At 42.3% G+C, this 21,765-nt stretch overlaps 1 long non-coding RNA gene across 1 annotated transcript in view; it reads right to left on the reverse strand.

The window, feature by feature from the left end:
- Window positions 1-7: 7 nt before the first annotated feature.
- Window positions 8-21,765, reverse strand: part of LOC149447791 (uncharacterized) — a 33,210-nt gene continuing 11,452 nt past the window's right edge. The window contains exon 3 of the long non-coding RNA XR_016305826.1: window positions 8-1,405. This is a non-coding gene — a long non-coding RNA (uncharacterized LOC149447791). The remainder of the gene's footprint in view (window positions 1,406-21,765) is intronic.

The following is a 21,765-nucleotide window of genomic DNA, read 5'->3' on the forward strand; positions in this document are numbered from 1 at the left end:
TTTTTTTATTGGATAGATTTTATAGCAGAAAGTAAAAAATTGTGGTTCTTCAAAATTTTTAGTCTTTTTTCGTTTGTATAATAAAAAATGAAAAACCCAGTGGTGATCAAATACCACCAAAAGAAAGCTCTATTTGTGGGAAAATATGATAAATTTCATTTGCACACAGTTTTGCAGGACCGCTCAATTACCAGTTAAAGTAGCACAGTGCCGCATAGCAAATAATACCCTGGTCATGAGGGGGGTACAATCTGAGCTTAAGTGTTTAAAGTGCCACTATCACTATAAAAAAAAAATACAAATGATGATATGAAGTGTAGCCACACACTTTCAGTGTTTTCACTCCACCCAAATGCTAGGCTTATCTGATTGGTAACATTTCAGCACTTCCTGGTAGTCTCAAAGCCAAAGTATGGGATTAGCAGTGAGAGTCCAAACTCAGAGTTTTGATCAATGAAAACAGCCAAACATTTAGGCAGAGTAGGGGTGCCGGGAGAGAAGACACAGCGATATTCCTAAATACATTTTTAAGTTTTTGGAAAGGCTGGATTTTTTTTTTATTAACAGGTTTATACCTACCTGCTCTGTGCAGTGGTTTTGCACATAGCGGCGTGAACCTTATATTCTGGGGTCCTTTGCTGGCACTCCAGGATCTCTTTATTGTGTGCCCCCTAGCAAGCTGCTTGCTATGGGGGCACACCTGTGGGCTTGATCTCGAGTCCGGCTGTGTGTCCAGTGACACACACAGTGCAGCTCAGCCTCCACCCCCTGCTACCTCCTCAGAGTTTGATTGACAGCAGCAGTAGCCAATGGATCCCGCTTCTGCCTGAGCCCCTGTGAGGAGAGTGCTGAATCGCCTACAGGCTCACGCAAGTGCCAATACCAATCATCAGTATTGGGTTCTATAAATAAACAAATTATAACTGTTTTACCATGGTGGGTAAAACTTAAAAAAAAAAAAAAAAAGTTTCTCTAAAAAAAAAAAATCTTAAAATCAATGAATACTTAATTTCAAGAGTTTGCAAATAACAAAGCAGATCCGAAGTCATGTTTATCTGTTGAACTATAGAGCGAACGTCTTTTAACATACGACCAAGTTCATGTTTCATGACATTATTCAGCTCCTGTATAGTCCTACACTTTGGAAAGGAAGAAGGAAGACACTCCTGCTTGCCGCAACAGCCTTGGCCTGCAGCACGAGTCATTACTGGGCTCATGTGTATGGTTGCTGAGTCCCATGTCATCCATACAGCTTGATAACTCCGAGGGATGAACAACCTGGTGAACAGAAGACAGGCCCTGGACAATTTGGTCCTCGTATTGGCAGACGGCAGATAGGAGCTCACCAAGTCGTGTATTCACCGCGGGATCCGAATTGTGAACTTGACACCATGTGACCAGAGCACTGAAAAGCAAAAATCAGTATTACTATAGTTCATACAGTGATCACTATATAGGGTCTCATTTATTAAAGTGGCTGTGGGCAGAATGGTCGCACAAATACTTTTTGCCAGCATGACAACGGAAGGCTGTTATAGGTCAAAAATAACTGTGCCAGACAATTCACCCTCAGACACAAATTATTGAGGTGCAGTTTATTTGTCCAGTGACAGCATAGTCTGATTAACATTTATACAGGCAAAGAAATTTGCAGTGCTGCATTTAAAGGGGAATTTTACTCTCTTAATCAACCATTACTATTTTTAATCATTACGATAGGAAAAGTATCTCATATTTACTTGTTTTGAACATTTCTTCAGTTACTTCCTGTTTTCCAGGCCTAGGCAAAATGGTGTCATACATACCATGAATCTTCAGAAGGGGAGAGAGGCTTTTCTCAGCTAAATGCATCCTCCTTCCTGCTGGCCTGAGCCAAGGGCAGATGGATTCCAGGAAGTAAATGCTACATTAATTATCTGCCCTTACTCAAGATGGCCTCAGCCAGAAATGCTAAGAGGTGTTTTTATCAGTGATTTCTTAGCAAAATAAAGCATAGAGACATGGATGGATGGGGGAGTTTGCTTTGAATATTAAAGAAGAATTACCGTATTTTTCGCTCCATAAGACGCACTTGTTTCCCCCCAAAAAAGGGGGGAAAATGTCAGTGGATCGAATATGGAGTGGCCGGTCCGGTATTTCCACATCCGCCGTGTCAGAATACTGGGCCAGCCGCTCAGCTCTGCAGTGGGACCTTACCTGTTCCTCTATCCAGCGGCGCGCTGTCTTCCCGGCTTCTGTAGTGTGCGTGACAGCCAGGTCCCAAGTGCGCATGCGCAAAAAGCGGTGCTCTTTGTGAATGGTAAGGCGGTACCTGGGACACATGACAGATCCCAGAAGCCGCCAGACCAATCACAAAGCGCAGCGCTTCTCGCTCATGCGCACTGGGCATCCGGCTGTCTGCCGAGCGCCATTACAGAAGCCGGGTAGACAGCGCACGGCTGGATAGAGGAACAGGTAAGATCAAAGAACAACTCCGTGGAAGTCAGAGCGAGTACCTGTCAAATTCAGGTACCCACTCCCCCACCTCCCCAAAGGTCAGCAGTCATCTCCTGTACTGTCCCCAGTCTCTGGTCATCTCCTGTACTGTCCGCAGTCTCTGATCATCTCCTGTACTGTCCGCAGTCTCTGGTCATCCCTGTACTGTGTCCGCAGTCTCTAGTCATCCCTGTACTGTGTCCGCAGTCTCTGGTCATCCCTGTCCTATGTCTGCAGTCTCTGGCCATCTCCTGTACTACTGTACTATGTCCGCAGTCTCTGGTCATCTCCTGTCCTGTATCTGCAGTCTCTGGTCATCCCCTGTACTGTGTCCGCAGTCTCTTGTCATCCCCTGTACTGTGTCCGCAGTCTCTGGTCATCTCCTGTACTGTGTCCGCAGTCTCTGGTCATCCCTGTACTGTGTCCGCAGTCTCTGGTCATCTCCTGTACTGTGTCCGCAGTCTCTGATCATCCCTGTACAGTGTCCGCAGTCTCTGGTCATCCCTGTACTGTGTCCACAGTCTCTGGTCATCCCTGTACTGTGTCTGCAGTCTCTGGTCATCCCTGTACTGTGTCTGCAGTCTCTGGTCATCCCTGTACTGTGTCTGCAGTCTCTGGTCATCCCTGTACTGTGTCTGCAGTCTCTGGTCATCTCCTGTACTATGTCTGCAGTCTCTGGTCAATTATTTTTTTCCTGTTTTCTGCCTCTAAAACCTAGGTGCGTCTTATGGTCAGGTGCGTCTTATGAAGCGAAAAATATGGTAATAGCATTTTTGGCTTTTGGCAGTGTAGTTCTGCTTTAAATCTCAGTTCTCTGACCCATGTTCATTCAACATGAACCCCTTAATAAGACAATGCAGATCAAGCAAGCATGCCTTCCTATCAATATCAGATACAGCATACCTTCTCTTTTTTCATACCCCTGGGGTCCTTTCAGCAGAATCTTGCACATCTACTGACCTGGGGCCCAAGTTCAGTGCTGTGAAGCATGCACTTTAATAAACAAAAAGTGAAGAGTACACCGTAGGATGCAGAAGGGCCATGACAGATCATTTGACTGCAAGCTGGGAAAAGGAATTCAGCGGTTCTTGGGATGGGGAGCAGCTGCTTTTACAAGGTAAGGCTTTCTGGAAAAAAAAATAACTCTTCCATGACCTCAATATGCCTCTCAGCAGATAGCTTAGGGTGTCTACTTTCTGAAAAGGGGTCATTTGGGGGTGTTTGTTCTTTCCTGGTATTTTAGCACCTCAAGAAATGTGATAGGCAGTTAGAAAGTAAAAGCTGTGTAAATTCCATTATCTATACCATAGTTTGTAGACGCTATAACTTTCACACAAAGCAATCAATATACACTTATTGGGATTTTTTTTACCAAAAACATGTAGCAGAATACATTTTGGCCTAAATTTATGACAAAGTTTGAGTTTTTTGGATATTTTTTATAACAGAAATGAAAAAATATTGTTTTTTTTTTAAAAAAAAGGTGATCAAATACCACTGAAAGAAAGCTCTATTTGTGTGAAAAAAGGAATTTCATTTATGTACTGTATTGCACGACCGCACAATTCTCAGTTAAACTAGTGCAGCGCTATATAGCAAAAATTGGCGTAAATTCCATTATCTATACCATTGCTTTCTGTGAAAGTTATAGCGTCTACAAACTATCAATATACACTTATTGGGATTTTTTTTTTATCAAAAACATGTAACAGAACACATTTTGGCCTAAATTTTATTTATTTGAGTTTACTATATATTTTTTATATATTTTTTATAGCCGAAAGTAAGAAATATAATTTTTCTTCAAAAGTTTTAGTCTTTTTTTGTTTATAGCGCGAAAAATAAAAAGCGCACAGGTGATCAAATGCCACCGAAGGAAAGCTCTATTTGTGTGAAAAAAGGATGTAAATTTTGTTTGGGTACAGCATTGCATGACCGCACAATTATCAGTTGAAATAGTGCAGCGCAGAATAGCAAAAAGAGGCCTTGTCAGGAAGGGGGGTAAATCCTCTGGAGAGAAAGTGGTTAAAGGTAGATTTTTAAAAAAATAACAAATGTGTTCCATCCTTCCTGGTCACCCACACGGAGTTCCATTATAGGCATGGCCTTAAAGGAAACCTGTCAGGAGAGAAAGGTATAGGCTATTGCTCTCCTGAAGATGCTAGTTTTTTGGTTGTCAGACTGATCCTCTATTTTCAGTACCTGAGTTCTGGGTCACTGGGGTTGATTTACTAAAGGCAAATAGGCTGCTGAATTTACATACAAGAGAAGATGCGCTTTGCATGGGAATTTTCTCCAGAGTATAATGAATGAGGTGAAGCTCTGCTGACTTCCATCATCCAATCATGGGCAAGCAAAAATGCTTTTTTTTTTTCATTTTCCTTGCACGCAATTGGGCATTCTTTGCAACCTGAAATTTCACCACACTCACTAAGCTCTAGGGAAGCTTTCCATGGAAAGTGAAACTTCCCTTGCAAAGTCAATAGCCTATTTGCCTTTAGTAAATCAATCCCTTTGAGTCAACAAGATCAAAAATTCACATCCATCAAGAACATCACTTGCTGCATGTCTATTCTGTGTCAGTCATTCATCAATTATTGAAGACAGAGGATCATCATCACACTCAGACAACTGGCATTAAAGTGGTTCTAAAGCCTTAAGGTTTTTCCTTCATGCATTCTATTCTGTGTAGCCCAATAAGCCATAGAACAATTTTCCCATTCTTTAACCACTTCAAGTCCAGACACTTTCACCCCCTTGCAGTCCAGGCTGATTTTCAGCTTTCAGTGCTGTCACACTTTGAATGACAATTGCGCGGTCATGCCACACTGTACCCAAATGAAATTTTAGATTTTTTTTTTGAGACAGATAACACTTTCTTTTGGTGGTATTAATTCACCTCTGGGATTTTTATTTGTTTGCTATATAAATGAAAAAGTGTTTTCTTAAAAAAACTTTGCAAATAAATAATCTTGCTTCATAAATATTGGCCAAAATGTATTTGGCTATCATTTTGGTAAAAAAACAAACAAACCCAAATCAGTTTATAAAAATGTTTTTCTAATTTTTCTAATTTTTTTTACATTTTCTTTTTTATTATTATTTATATATATATATATATATATTTATTTTTTGTACATACTGCCACCCTAGCAGTACAGTGTCATCATAGTGACACTGTACTACTTGTGGTGGGTGATGATTTTTTTTTTTTTTTTTTTTTTTTACACGGATTACTTTTTCACCCATATAGGCTGTAAAAGCAATCATTTCTCCTCACGGACTGCATTCCTGCAGCCATTGAGAAATACTGTGAAAGCTGTGATTGGTCACAGCTTGTCACATGGTACAAGGCTGATGTGAATAGCCTTGTAGAATGTGAGCTCTGTGATCATTCACAGAATTCACAAGTAGTAAACGATGTCAGGAAGTGTCATCTTGCTTACTACTGTTCATGTGATCACTGATTGACCAATCACTGATCACTTGAATCGGGACCTCACACAGCGGTCCCATACATCGATCTATGTTCCTCTGTGCACACAGATTACTGTGCTGCATGCTCCCAGGGAGCGCGCACAGGCAATAGATGCGTGGGGACGTTTAGAAATGACCCCCTGAAGTATCAATGATAATAATAATAATAGTAGTATTCGTGGTAGTACCACTACTACCACTAATACTACTATTATTATTGTCATTAGTGAGCATATATATAAGAGAGGGTACAGACGTTTGGTCTGTTGGATCTGAGGAAGAGGCAAGACCTCGAAACGCGTCAGGCTCTTGGAGGTCCAGAGTTCCCATTACAGACGAACACGTAGTGCGGATTGGACACAGTTGTTTTCTCACGATGTGCCTTTGACTGTATTGTCATTTTGTGAGTACAATACCCACTTTTATCATTTAATAAATACATTTTTAAGGTAGTGCACTAGGCCGGTGCATCCTCTGTTTCTCTCCACTTAGTATACTTGGACTTTCCCGATCATTTGAGGGCAGCAAGGTGTGCACACCCCAGGAATTTGTGATATGGCCTATTCATATAAAGTCCATCCCTAAAGTCAGGAATATTTGGGTTTGCCATTTCTTCATTATCGTTCTTTTTGTCTGGAGGCTGAACAAAGCTATGGAAGAAAAGGAATGCTTGGGAAGGGGGCAACTAAGTGAACCTGTTGCTTTTCCCTGCGTGGGTAAAGCACAGGTACACTTCAAAGCTAAATTCCCGGGACAGGCAAAGATTATCTTGAGGCCTCTTGCACACTGCAGCTTGAAAAAGCGCAGTACAGGGGGAGTTTTCTATGGAGATAATATATAGCCCATTATTTACAATGTGCACATTACATTGGCACGTAATTAAGAGCCGCATATTCCTCGGTAAGTAAAAAAATAGGAAAATCTGCATTTTTGGTCAGTAATTTACGTCGCCTGCGCAAACATGCTCACAAATATGCGCAAATCCGCACTAATCTCCACATATGAGCATAAATAATAATGAATTTTTAATAAGAGTATATTTTACACGCAAATGTGCATACATGTGAATTCGCAAATGCGCGCACAAATGCGCATAAATACACACGAATATGTGCAAAACAAGCCCCTGAAATTACGTTTAAAAAAACCCAGATGCTCACACATCAGTACCATGTGCAAGAGGCCTAACAGAAGAGGTATTCTTACCTGAATTCTGTGCTTTGTGTATATCTTTTCTAGATCTGTGCAGTCAGTTTTGCCTCTGTGCAGAAGCTTCTTGTAATAAACAGTTCCTTTTTGAATTATAATTTTTTCAGCTGTTGTACTCATCAGTCCTTTGAGCTACCGAGCGGCATATCTCTCTTATGTATATTACTTGTGAAGATCATCCTATTTTGGTCTGCCATGTTGTTCTTCAAGTACAAGATAAGGCCGTAAATACACAATGCATTAGTGTACATTCAGCATAAAGTATATGTTATCTGTTGCTTCTGTTCCATATATTTGTGGTTATGTCTGTATGTATTCAGCTATTCAAAGTACGTCAAAAGCCAAATCTTTTTTCATTTTTGGATAGCATAAGGAATGATTAAAACCCCCAGTGCCGTTTGTGACCACGGGAGTCCTATGGAGGAGATTTCTTTTAACTTTCTGTTCTGCAACTACAAAAAGAAGCGAGAAGAAATCTACTCAAAGTAAGGAAAGCTCCTTATTAGACAGATGTCATTTGAACAAGAACTGGGTAGCACAGTGGCTAAATGGATAGCCCTTCCGCCTGGCAGTTCTATGGTCATTGATTCAAATCCCAACCACAGCACCACCTGCCTGGAGTTTGCATGTTCTCCCTGTGTCTGCATGGGTTTCCTCCGGGTAATCTGATTTCCTTCCACACTCCAAAGACATGTTGGTAGGTTAATTGGATCCTGTCTAAATTGGCCCTAGTATGTATGAATGTAAGTTAGGGACCTTAGATTGTACGCCCCTTGAGGGTTAGGGACTGATGTGAATGTACAATATATATGTAAAGCACTGCTGAAATTGATGGCGCTATATAAGTACCTGTAATAAATAACTAAACAAGAGTAGCAGTTGAAATATTTTCCCTCTATTTCTATTCTAACAGCAACCCAAAATTTTATATTTTACCTCCCTTCTAATCCCGGTGACAGTGATCACCAAATCAAATAGTATGTTTCTGACCTTATTCCTAATTAAAACAGTCCCGCCAGTAAGAAAAACTGGATAAAATCTATGGATCTATCTAGGGATATACGTAAAGGCTACACATTTGCTGTAAATATACTAACCCATGTGTAGTTTTATGAATTATCCATTTTACACTTCTTTCCCAAATTTCTTACACGTGATTTATTTTTCCCAGATGATATTTACCAGACTAGCATCAGTGCAATCTCTTTTGTACCTAGTGATTATGAATCTGACCTTTCTATCTCACCTTTTCAAGACATGCTACATGTAGAAAACAACTGCATAACTAATACAAGCAATCATTTGAATAGTATATGAACCTTTTCTTTCCATAAATATGATGCATTAGAAATGAAAAATAAGGACTTGTAAAGACTTGTTAGTAAACTAAAAGCATTTTTATTAAGCAATAATTAGTGCTCTCTGATCTGTATATATACAAATATTTACTAAAGTGTATACGGTATAAAAAAACAGAAAAAAAAAAACTATAAACAGGGCTTATTCACACCAGTGTGCGGACCAGTGTGCGGACTCCCTTACCCAACTTCTGGCAGATAAACATACTGACAGGGGAGTGAAAAAAAGTAGTATGTGCAGTTGTGAAGGAAGCATTAACATTACATTGAAATGAATTGATACTCAAACCAATAATAATCATAAACATCAACTGTAAGGTAAATGCGGGCTGCAATGCACTTGCAGCAAGGGTAAGAAATGCAGGGCAAGTACTGTACAGATACAGCAAGAAAAATTAGAAAGAATCCCGGTATAGTAATTACAGTCAATAGCATTTGTTAACAGACGTTCACAGTTAAACAAAAGTCCTCCATATAGGAGGTCATCAAAAATAACCTGACCCAACAATAAATGTCAGTTAACACACACACATGCAAAACATATCTTCGCTCTTGCGTACATCTATTGTAAAGGTCGTTCTTAGTAGCTGTCATGCAGACTGATTTTGGTTCAATCAATGTTGGAATTCCTCACAAATCCATGAATTCCTAACTAATATACAGTAAAAAGAAAATTCTTGATTGCCAGAGACTGAAAAGCAAAGCAATGGATGGATAGCAAATGGATATCTCTTCTGCAATTACAGTGGGGGAAATAATTATTGGATCGACTGCAGATTTTGTAAGTTTGCCCACTTACAAAGAAATGAAGGGTCTATCATTTTTATCATAGATGTATTTTAAAAGGATAGAGACAGAATACCAACCAAAACTCCAGAAAAAAAAAACCACATGATACATGTGTTATAAATTGAGTTTCAGTTCAGTGAGTAAAATAAGTATTTGATCCCCTACCAACCAACAATAATTCTGGCTCCCACAGACTGGTTATGTGCTACAGAGGTTAGTCCTGTCAATTTAAGAAGGTGCTCCTAACAACACGTTAAAAGACACCTGTCCACAGAATCTCTTTCTTCCATTCAAACCTCACCACCATGGGCAAATGACCAAAGAGCTGTCAAAGGACGTCAGGGACAAGATTGTAGACCTGCACAAGGCTGGAACGGGCTACAAGACCATCAGCAAGAAGCTTGATAAGATGGAGATAAATGTTGGAGCGACTATTCGCAAATGGAAGAAATACAAAATAACCATCAATCGCCCTCGGTCTGGAGCTCCATGCAAGATTTTGTTTCATGGGGTAAGGATGATTATGAGAAAAGTGAGGGATCAGCCCAGAACTACACGGGAGGAGCTTGTGAATGATCTCAAGGCAGTTCGGGCCACAGTCACCAAACAAACCATCGGTAAAACAATACGCCACCGTGGATTGAAATCCTGCAGCACCCGCAAGATCCACCTCCTCAAGAAGGCACATGTACAGTATAGGCCTGTCTGAAGTTTGCCAACAAACATCTAAAGGATTCAGAGAAGGATTGGGAGAAAATGCTATGGTCAGATGAGACCAAAATTGAGCTCTTTGGCATTAACTCAACCCGCAGTTTTTGGAGGAAGAAAAATGCTGACTATGATTCTAAGAACATCATCCCTACAGTCAAGCACAGAAGTGGAAACATTATGCTTTGGGGCTGTTTCTCTGCTAAAGGTACAGGCTGACTTTGCCACATTGAAGGGCCAATGGATAGGGCCATGTATTGTAAAATCTTGGATGAGAACCTTCTTCCCTCATCCAGAATACTGAAGATGGGTCGTGGATGGGCCTTCCAGCATGACAATGACCCAAAACCTACCAAGGCAACAACAGAGTGGCTCAAGAAGAAGCACATCAAGGTCATGAAGTGGCCTAGCCAGTCTCCAGACCTTAATCCTGTAGAAAATTTATGGAGGGAGCTGAAACTTTAAGTTGCCAAGCGACAGCCTAGAAACCTTAAGGATTTAGAGAAGATCTGTAGAAAAGTGGACCAAAATCCCTCGAGATGTGTGCAAAATCTGGTAATCAACTTCTAGAAACGTCTTACCTCTGTGCTTGCCAACAAGGATTTCTCCACCAAGTATTAAGTCATGTTTTGCTTGGGGATCAAATAATTATTTTACTCACTGAACTGCAACTCCATTTAAAACATTTGTATCATGTGTTTTTTTCTGGATTCTTTGTTGATATTCTGTCTCTCTCATTTAAAATACACCTATGATAAAAATGATAGACCCTTCAGGGTCTATGTTGCAAACACGGCATCCGCCTTATGGAGACTGTATGTGAGATATACTATACAGTATGAGCTTGTATGAAACATTTAAACCCCTGGGAATATTTTCAGCGTGGTGGGATGACATTCTATCTATCTATGGCCAATCTCAACACATCATTACCATGGTACTATCAACATGTCTGAATATACATGTATTAGCTGTCAAGCTGCTGATACATTGGGAGTGGGCAGTCACAGACCGAAGACTTCAAAAACCAAGCCTCCAAGGTAAAACATCTGCAGGGTGATTATATATTACACTTATACATTCTTCATAGACCTTTATATTAAAACTATAAACAGATCTATCTCTGATTGCTAAAATACAGTCAGGTCCATAAATATTGGGACATCAACACAATTCTAACATTTTTGGCTCTATACACAACCACAATGGATTTGAAATGAAACGAACAAGATGTGCTTTACCTGCAGACTGTCAGCTTTAATTTGAGGGTATTTACATCCAAATTAGGTGAACGGTGTAGGAATTAAAACAGTTTAATATTTAACAGTTTAACAGCCTGTAGCTGCAGGCATCATCCTGGTATAAGCACTCAAAGTCCAGTGATGTACCAGTACATTGCTGGTCCTTGTTGGGCATATATGTAACAGCAGAGAACACGAACATATGATGAATCAGGTCTGTGAACCAATATGACCCCAATTCATTATTTTTTGTAATGCCCATGTTGATGATTAGGCCAAAAAAAGTTTTAAATTCAGAAACCGTGATAGGTTTCCATGCGAATTGTCTGGCAAGAGCTGAATTTGGGTGGGCGGCTATGAATTGTTGTGCATATAAATTGCTTTGGCCCACAATCAAGTACCAGTACATTGCTTTGCCCAGACCCACCACTCATCGGTACATTGTTGACGGGCGTGCGGCAAGTAGGTAAAACATTTTTGTTTTTCTTAAATGCAAATGTTTCCTTTGAACTGTCATCAATGGGTTAGGTTCATGACAGATCAATCAGTGCACAGCAGAGAAATACACAGCAGCATGTCTCCCTAGTAAAATACACACAACACATCATGTAAAACAGCACACGGCACACTGTTAACCTTTTGATCACCCTAGATGTTAATCCCTTCCTGACCAATGACATTAGTACAATGTCTGTGAGTTTTATTAACACTGATCACTGTATTAGTGTCCCTGGGGATGTCAGTGGCAGTTAGTCAATACCCACCCAGTGTCAGAATGCCCGCCACAGTCCCGCTATAAGTCGTTGATCGTCGCCATTACTACTATAAAAGAAAATATAAAAATTCCAGTACAAATACCCATGGGCGTATTTGCCGCGAGGCAAACAAGACACTTGCCTAGGGCGGCAGTTTACAGGGGGGCGGCGCCGCGCCTCGGAAGAAGGGTCGTCTTTGATATCACTACAGCAGGAATCCAGTGAGGAGTGGGAGTATCATGCCTCCCCTGGATACTGCGGTCATCCGGAATCATCTCTCAGCTCTGGCTCCCCACCACCATCCACTGCAGAGCTCCGGGAGCTCCGACCATCAGAGCAGCCTATAGTCTGGCCGGGCGCACTGCATGCTGGGAGTTGTAGTCCTTCCCCCACGACCCCGAACTACAATCCCGGTAGGCTGTTCAGAGGAAGGACTACAACTCCCAGCATCCAGTGCGCCCGGCCAGGCTATAGCCTGCTCTGATGGTCAGAGCTCTCCTCAGTGGATGGCAGTGGGGAGCCAGGTCTGAGAGATGATCCTGGAGGACGGCAGTGTCCAGGGGAGACAGGGATCTCTGTCACAGAGGTAGAAGAGGGAAGGAAAATGCGGCTGCGAGGGCAATACATGCCCCTCCTCCCCCCTCGGTCTCCGCCCCGCCCCGCCCGGTGAGTGATCTCCATGCCTACTGGGGGGAGCTGAAAGGCTGACAAGAGGCTGCCAGGTGACTGACCGAGATTGAGCAGAGACTGCCAGGTGCTGACCGAGACTGCCAGGTGACTGACCGAGACTGCCAGGTGTCTGACCGAGACTGCCAGGTGACTGACCGAGACTGACCGGAGACTGCCAGGTGACTGACCGAGACTGCCAGGTGACTGACCGAGACTGCCAGGTGACTGACGGAGATTGTCAGGTGACTGACCAATACTGCCAGGTGACTGACCGAGACTGACCAGAGACTGCCAGGTGACTGACCGAGACTGACCAGAGACTGCCAGGTGACTGACCGAGACTGCCAGGTGACTGACCGAGACTGCCAGGTGACTCATCGAGACTGCCAGGTGACTGACCAAGACTGACCGGAGATTGTCAGGTGACTGACCAATACTGCCAGGTGACTTACCGAGACTGACCAGAGACTGCCAGGTGACTGACCGAGACTGCCAGGTGACTGACCGAGACTGCCAGGTGACTGACCAAGACTGCCAGGTGACTGACCGAGACTGACCGGAGATTGTCAGGTGACTGACTAATACTGCCAGGTGACTGACCGAGACTGACCAGAGACTGCCAGGTGACTGACCAGAGACTGCCAGGTGACTGACCGAGACTGACCAGAGACTGCCAGGTGACTGACCAGAGAGTGCCAGGTGACTGACCAGAGACTGCCAGGTGACTGACCAGAGACTGCCAGGTGACTGACCGAGACTGACCAAAGACTGCCAGGTGACTGACCGAGACTGACCAGAGACTGCCAGGTGACTGACCGAGACTGACCAGAGACTGCCAGGTGACTGACCGAGACTGCCAGGTGACTGACCGAGACTGACAGGTGACTGACCGAGACTGACAGGTGACTGACAGAGACTGACCAGAGACTGCCAGGTGACTGACCGAGACTGACCAGAGACTGACCAGAGACTGACCGAGACTGACCAGAGACTGACAGGTGACTGACCGAGACTGACAGGTGACTGACAGGTGACTGACCGAGACTGACAGGTGACTGACCGAGACTGACCAGAGACTGCCAGGTGACTGACCGAGACTGACAGGTGACTGACCGAGACTGACCAGAGACTGACCAAGACTGACCAGAGACTGCCAGGTGACTGACCGAGACTGACCAGAGACTGCCAGGTGACTGACCAGAGACTGACCAAGACTGCCAGGTGACTGACCAGAGAATGACCGAGACTGACAGGTGACTGACCGAGACTGACCAGAGACTGCCAGATGGCTGACTCATAACACTAGCTGACACCTTCTCGCCACACATGCCACTGACACCTTCTTGCTGCTCATGCCACTAACTGACACCTTCTCATTGCTCATGCCACTAACTGACACCTTCTCGCCGCTCATGCCACTAACTGACACCTTCTCATTGCTCATGCCACTAACTGACACCTTCTCGCCGCTCATACCACTAAATGACATCTTCTCTTCCCTCATACCACTAACTGACACCTTCTCGCTGCTCATTCCACTAACTGACACCTTCTCGCCTCTCATGCCACTGACACCTTCTCACCGCTCATACCGCTAACTGACACCTTCTCGCCACACATGCCACTGACACCTTCTTGCTGCTCATGCCACTAACTGACACCTTCTCATTGCTCATGCCACTAACTGACACCTTCTCTTCCCTCATACCACTAACTGACACCTTCTCGCTGCTCATTCCACTAACTGACACCTTCTCGCCTCTCATGCCACTGACACCTTCTCACCGCTCATACCGCTAACTGACACCTTCTCGCCGCTCATACCGCTGACACCTTCTCGCTGCTCATACCAAATACTGACACCTTCTCACTGCACATACCACTAACTGACACCTTCTCGCAGCTCATTCCACTAACTGACACCTTCTCGCCGCTCATACCACTAACTGACATCTTCTCTTGCCCCATACCACTAACTGACACCTTCTCGCCGCTCATGCCACTAACTGACACCTTCTCGCCGCTCATACCGCTAACTGACACCTTCTCGCCACTCATACCGCTGACACCTTCTCGCTGCTCATACCAAATACTGACACCTTCTCACCGCTCATACCACTAACTGACACCTTCTCGCCGCTCATACCACTAACTGACACCTTCTCGCTGCTCATACCACTAACTGACACCTTCACAGAAAGATGTGGCCGACCACTAAGTTCCGCCCAGCAAACGTTGGTGCAGGAAAGACAGTGAGGGTACATGGGGAGGGGGAGGGGTGGCGATTTTTGTGAGGCCTAGGGCAGCACAAAACATAAATACACCACTGCATATACCGCCATTTGTAGAGGCTATAATGTCCACAAAAATCAATTAATTTACATGTATTGGCATTTATTTTTTAGCAAAGACGTAGCAGAATACATTTTGGCCTAAATTTAGGAAGAAATATTGTTTGTTTTTTGTTTATAGCACAAAAAATAAAAACCACAGAAGTGATCAAATACCACCAAAAGAAAGCTCTACTTGGGAAAAAAGGACATATATTTCATTTATGTACAACGCTGCATGACCGCGCAATTTTCAGTTAAAGTAACGCAGCATATCGCAAAAAATGGCCTGGTCAGGAGGGGGGTAAATCCTCTGGAGGGCAAGTGGTTGAGGAAATACAGACTCATTAGATATCTGATATCTAGATTACATATCTAGATCCAAATTAAGCCCTGGATCACTCGACTTTGAACCCGACTATTTAGTGTAACTTCATTGTGACTTACTGACACTGCGCGACAAATGTCAATGCAAGTCGCAATGAAGTCACACAAAAACGAGTGCAGGAACCTTTTACAAAGGCGCTGAAACTTGAGTAGCATCGATTTGAACCGTTCCTTTGCCAGTAATGGGGTACGACTTGACATGCAACTTTGAACTCTCAAGTCTCATGACAAGTCGCACTGGTATGAACCAGGGCTAAAGCAACAGTTGATTTTCTACACAATGACACCCCAACAAATAGTTACCAAGTACCCCAACACCCTAACATTTTCTGCTGACCATTACAGAACTTTATTATGCTCAAGATACCCCACTGAAGGGATTACATATAAATACTGCTCTGGAAGCCAAGGGAGCAGCTGACGGTATGTTTTTCATTCTTGCCTAAGTTCCTGTGTAAGCTGGTACCATGACTGATGCCTCAGGTTTCCTGTTCCAGGCTGGCTCTTTTCTCCTGCAGTGTCCTATTGAGTCACCCATGCATGTAGAGACTAGAGCTGTGTTTCCTCACACTGTGCATATCAATACAAACACACAGCCCCATGGCCTAGGATGGCAAGGCACTCCCCTGCTCTTCCCTCCTCCAAGCTTAGACTGACTTGATACTGCACTGTCTACTTTTAACGCTTTCATGTGAGGACCAGACGTTCAGGGAAGCAGACCTGAGAGAGCAGAAGCCATTAGCGTGGAAAAATGTAAACTGCAAGTGTTGGGGCAAGAAGTTTCACACAGTTTAATAGGAAATGTTTATTTTATTGTGCTCAATGTATTAACCACTTGCCCTCCAGAGGATTTACCCCCCTTAATGACCAGGCCTCTTTTTGCTATTCGGCGCTGCACTAATTCAACAGATAATTGCGCGGTCATGCAATGCTGTACCCAAACAAAATTTACATCCTTTTTCTCACACAAATAGAGCTTTCTTTCGGTGGTATTTGATCACCTGTGAGCTTTTTATTTTTAGTGCTATAAAGAAAAAAAGACTGAAAATTTTGAAGAAATACAATATTTTTTACTTTCGGCTATAAAAAATATATAATAAACTCAAAGTTAGTCATAAGTTTAGGCCAAAATGTATTTTGCTACATATTTTTGGTAAAAAAATCCCAATAAGTGTATATTGATTGCTTTGTGTTAAAGGTATAGCATCTACAAACTATGGTATAGATACTGCAATTTACGCCATTGTTTTGCTATACAGCGCTGCACTAGTTTAACTGACAATTGCGCGGTCATGCAATATGTTACATAAATTAAATTTACGTCCTTTTCGTCACACAAATACAGTAGAGCTTTCTTTCTGTGGTATTTAATCACCTGTGCGCTTTTTATTTTTGGCGCTATAAACTTAAAAGGTTTTAACAAAAAAAAAAATTTGAAAAAAAAAACCTATATTTTCTCATTTCTTGCATAAAAACTATCCAAAAAAGCAAAAATGTTGTCATAAATTTAGGCCAAAATGTATTCTGCTACATGTTTTTGGTTATAAAATCCCAATAAGTGTATGTTAGTTGCTTTGTGTGAAAGTTATAGCGTCTACAAACTATGGTATAGATAATTTGAAATTTACACAGCTTTTACTTTCTGACCGCGCATCACATTTCTTGAGGTGCTAAAATACCAGGATAGAACAAACACCCCCAAATGACCCCTTTTCGGAAAGTAGACACCCTAAGCTATCTGCTGAGACACATATTGGGGTTTATTTACTAAAGCTGGAGAGTCCAAAATCAGACTCCCTTCTGCATAGAAACCAATCAGCTTCTAACCTAAGATTGTTCAATGAAGCTTTGGCAATGAAACCTGGAAGCTGATTGGTTTCTATGCAGAAGGGAGTCTGATTTTGGACTCTCCAGCTTTAGTAAATAAACCCCATTGAGTCCATTGAATAGGTATTTTTTTTCCCCAAGTTTTTTGGAAAATGACAAAAACATTTTTTTTTTTTTTACACAAAGTTGTCAATTAAATTATATATTTCTCACACAAGCCATGGGTATATGTGGAATTACACCGCAAAATACATTCTGCTACTTCCACTGAGTATGGGGGTACCACATGTGTGAGACTTTTTGGGAGCCTAGCCACATACAGGAGCTTGAAATCCAATGACCACTTTGAAAGCCTGAAGGTGCATAACTTCCTCATTTTACTTCCTGACTACCTATCACAGTTTCGGAGGCCCTGAAATGCCAGGATAGCACCAACCCCCCCCCCCCCCCCAAATGACCCCTTTTTGGAAAGTAGACACCCCAAGGATTTTAAAAAAGGGCATGGTGAGTATTTTGCAGATCAAATTTTTTTCTCACAAGAAGAAATATATTTTTGTTTTCTTTCTTCATTTCCCAAAAACTTGTAGCACCAAACGAGATCTGCAAAATACTCAACATGCTTCTTATCAAATTTCTTGGAGTGTCTACTTTCCAAAAAGGGGTCCTTGGGGGGGGTTGGTGCTATGCTGGCATTTCAGGGCCTCCGAAACGGTGATAGGTAGTCAGGAAGTGAAATGAGGAAATAAAGCCCTTTAAAAGCCTGAAGGTGCTTATTGGATTTTGGGGTCCTGTACTTGGCTAGACTGTCAAAATGTCTCTCACATGTGGTACCCCCATACTCGGGAGAAGTAGCAGAATGTATTTTGGGGAGTAATTCTACATATACCTATGGCATGTGTGAGCAATAAATCATTTAATTGACAATTTTGTGTAAAAAAAAATATTTATTTATTTTTTTAGTCATGTTCCAAAACTTGTGGTAAAAAAATAAATCCTTCCATTGACCTTCCATTGCCTCTCAACAAGTAGTTTGGGATGTCTACTTTCCAAAAAGGGGTCGTTTTGGAGGGTTGGGGGAAATTTTATGCCCAGCATAAGAATTTTATGCCAGACATCATTCACTCTTCTAACCACCTGAAGACCAAGCCTTTTCTGACACTTTTTGCTCACATGAAAATAATCAGTATTCTTTGCTAGGAAATTACTTTGAACCCCCAAACAAACATTGTATATTTTTTAAAGCAGACACTCTAGTGAATAAAATGATGGGTGCTGCAATTTTTTATGCCCCATAGTACTCGTGCAGCGATTTATCAAACACAATATTTTTGAAAAAAAAACACTTTTTTACTTTCAATGCACAAAAACACAATATTTTGGCCAATTATTTGGTAAAATATAAAAGATGATGGTATTCTGAGTAAAGCGATACCAAACATGACATGCTTTAAAACTGCATGCCCCGTGCAATGGCGACAAACTGCAAACATTTTTAATATCCATAGGCAACGCTTTAAAAGCCTTTAAAAGCTACCATTTTAGATTTACAGAGGAGGTCTAGTGCTAGAATTACTGCCCTCGATCTGACGTTCACGGCGATACCTCACATGCATGGTGCAACCGCTGTTTACATACCTGCACAGGGTCAATGCTTTTTTTTTTTTTTTTTTTTTTTAAAGTTATTTTAATTATTTAAAATTATTTTTACATTGTCCCTTTGATTTTTTTTTTTTTTGATCACTTTTAATGCTATCATAGGAAATGCAAATATCCCCTATAACTTCAATGGGCATTGTCATATATTCTTTTTTGAGAAATCTGGGGTCTATCAGACTCTAGATATCTCCTATGCCCTTACATTATCTAATCTCACCAAGATCGGTGTGATCAGATGCTTTCCCAATTTATAAATGGAGCTGTTTGTATCCTGCAAAACTGAAGAGATGAAATGCTCGTAGCTTCCAATTTCTTAGACTATAGAGATGATTGGCGCCATTCCGGTCTGAAATCAGTTCTATGGTCAGCTGGAAGAAACACCAGCTGCATTCTCAGGTTCGCCCGATGGCACGGGACTGCCTGAGAAGGCCATGGAAGGCAGTGGTGGAGGCGGGGGGCATCCTATCCCGCTGCTTGTAAAAACAATCCTGCAGCTAATTAGCCACTAGGATTGCTTTTACATGAAAGCCGATTGCCGACTGAGAAAAACGATACCAGGATGATGCCTGCAGCTGTAGGCATTATCCTGGTATAACCAAAGTCCAGTGATGTACCAGTACGTCGCTGGTCCTTGTTGGGTATATATGCTATGTTTTTTTTTCTATACAGCCTGTGGGCTGAATGAAAAAAGAGAAGAAATCTCTGCCAGAAAAGGTGTTTGGTATGCCCACCATTAGAATATACCGCCCTGCATCCACCCACTTCTAATGGTGGGCACACATTAGGTCACATGGTGCAAATTCTTGGTGGCTGCAGAACACTACTTGTGCTCGCCACCGCACCAGCTTGTAATGCACTTATGGGACTTGCCACGTCTCCAAATGATACTGCAGTGCTGGTATGTGAAAGACCAGGATGTACTAGGCCGCTGGTGCTTGCCAGTTCACCAAAAGGTAGTGTGGCACTAGTACTGACACTCTGTTGCATATGAGAGTCATCAAAATTTATTGGCAAGTGCTAGCAGAGATCAGGCCTGATTCTGCCAACACTGCGGTTTTGTGTGCAATGTATCAAGTGACAGTGATCTACTGACACTGCACTCGCTGGGTGAGAAGGGGAGGGGGATAAGCGTAGGGGTTAAATGCAGGTGCTGGGGCTAATCCCGCTAACGCCGTGTTTTTGGGGACACTATACTAATGTGAGCGCTGGTATAGTGCTGATCTGATCAAAGATATTGATCAGTTTAGACACTATATTAGCAATGGAGGTTTATTGTGTATGTGGGCGTGTTCCTGGCAATCAAGGGGTTAAATGTGATTACTGGTATACTGATGGGCAATCTGACTCTACCTGGGAGGGGCGTTAAACCACAGGAACGCGAATCACACACATATATATATATATATACACATACATATGATTTTGCACACCAGTATTTCTGCTATAGGGCGGTCAGATAGCAGTTACAGAAGCGGTTTGCATTACGGCGCTGCTTTACTTTAACTCGCAATTGTGCGGTCATGCAACACTGCACCAAAATAAATTTATGTTCTTTTTCCCCAACAAATAGAGCTTTCTTTCGGTAGTATTTGATTGCGGTTTTTATTTTTTGCGCTATAAAACGACAATTTGGAGAAAAAAACTATATTTTTTATTTTTTGCTATAAAACATGTCCAGTAAAAAAAATTTAAAAATCCAATTTCATCATAAATTTAGGCCAAAATGTATTCTGCGACGTCTTTGCCAAAAAAAAATCTCAATACGTGTAAATTAATTGGTTTACGTGAAAGTTATAGCATTTACAAATGGCGGTATAGATACAAGGCAGCTCACCTCCCTGTTGGTGATTGCCAGTAATCACCGGGCTCCGATGGGTATCACTGGCCGGGACCCGGTGATTGACACCCGGGGCTGCACGCCCCCTACCTGGAAATGCAGGATCACGTATATATACACGTGATCCTGCGCACAGGGGCCGCCCTGCAGCAGTAAATGTACTGTGGGTGGTCCTCAAGCGGTTAAGTAAACGGTTCCTGTCCGCCCTATAGCAGAAACACTGCTACAGGGCGGCACGGGTGCGCACAATCATGTATATATCACCTAATATCCATTCTCTGCCGCGGCTGTCAATGACCAGGTCGCGGACAGTAAAACAGCACACAGTTAATCCTTTGATCACCCCACATATTAACCCCTTCCTGCCCAGTGCCATTAGTATAGTGTCAGTGCTTTTTATTAGCACTGATCACTCAGTGACACCAAGTCAGTTCCCCCAAGTGTCAGAATGGCGGCCGCAGTCCCGCTATAAGTCGCTGATCGCCGCCATTACTAGTAAAAAAAATAAAAAAAACCCAGTATATATATACCACCATTTGTAAGCGTTATAACTTTCACGTAAACCAATTAATTTACACATATTGGGATTTTTTTTTAGCAAATATGTAGCAGAATACATTCTGGCCTAAATTTATGACGAAATTAAATTTTGTTTTCATTTTTTACAGGACATGTTTAATAGCACAAAGTCAAAAATATTTTTTTTTCTCAAAATTAATCGGTCTTTCTTTTTATAGCGCAAAAAATAAAAAATGCACAGGCAATCAAACACCGCCAAATTTTTTTTGCCGTGGGAAAAAAAGGACGTAAATTTCATTTGGGTGCAGCGTTGCATGACCACGTAATTTGCAGTTAAAGTAACGCAAAAAATGGCCTGGTCAAGAAGGGGGGTAAATCCTCTGGAGAGCAAGTGCGTCAATACATTGAATACTGTGATCAGCTTGGGTTGCAGACAGTTTGTGTCCCGGGCCAATCACTCGCAGGTAATCGCCACATAGGGACACGCATAATGGGGTTGCCTCCTGCAGCTAATTGCTGGGATCCACC

The sequence above is a fragment of the Staurois parvus genome, unplaced genomic scaffold (assembly GCF_062004578.1).
Source record: "Staurois parvus isolate SC_StPar_1 unplaced genomic scaffold, SC_StPar_1.0 ptg000670l, whole genome shotgun sequence".
Lineage (NCBI taxonomy): Eukaryota > Metazoa > Chordata > Amphibia > Anura > Ranidae > Staurois > Staurois parvus.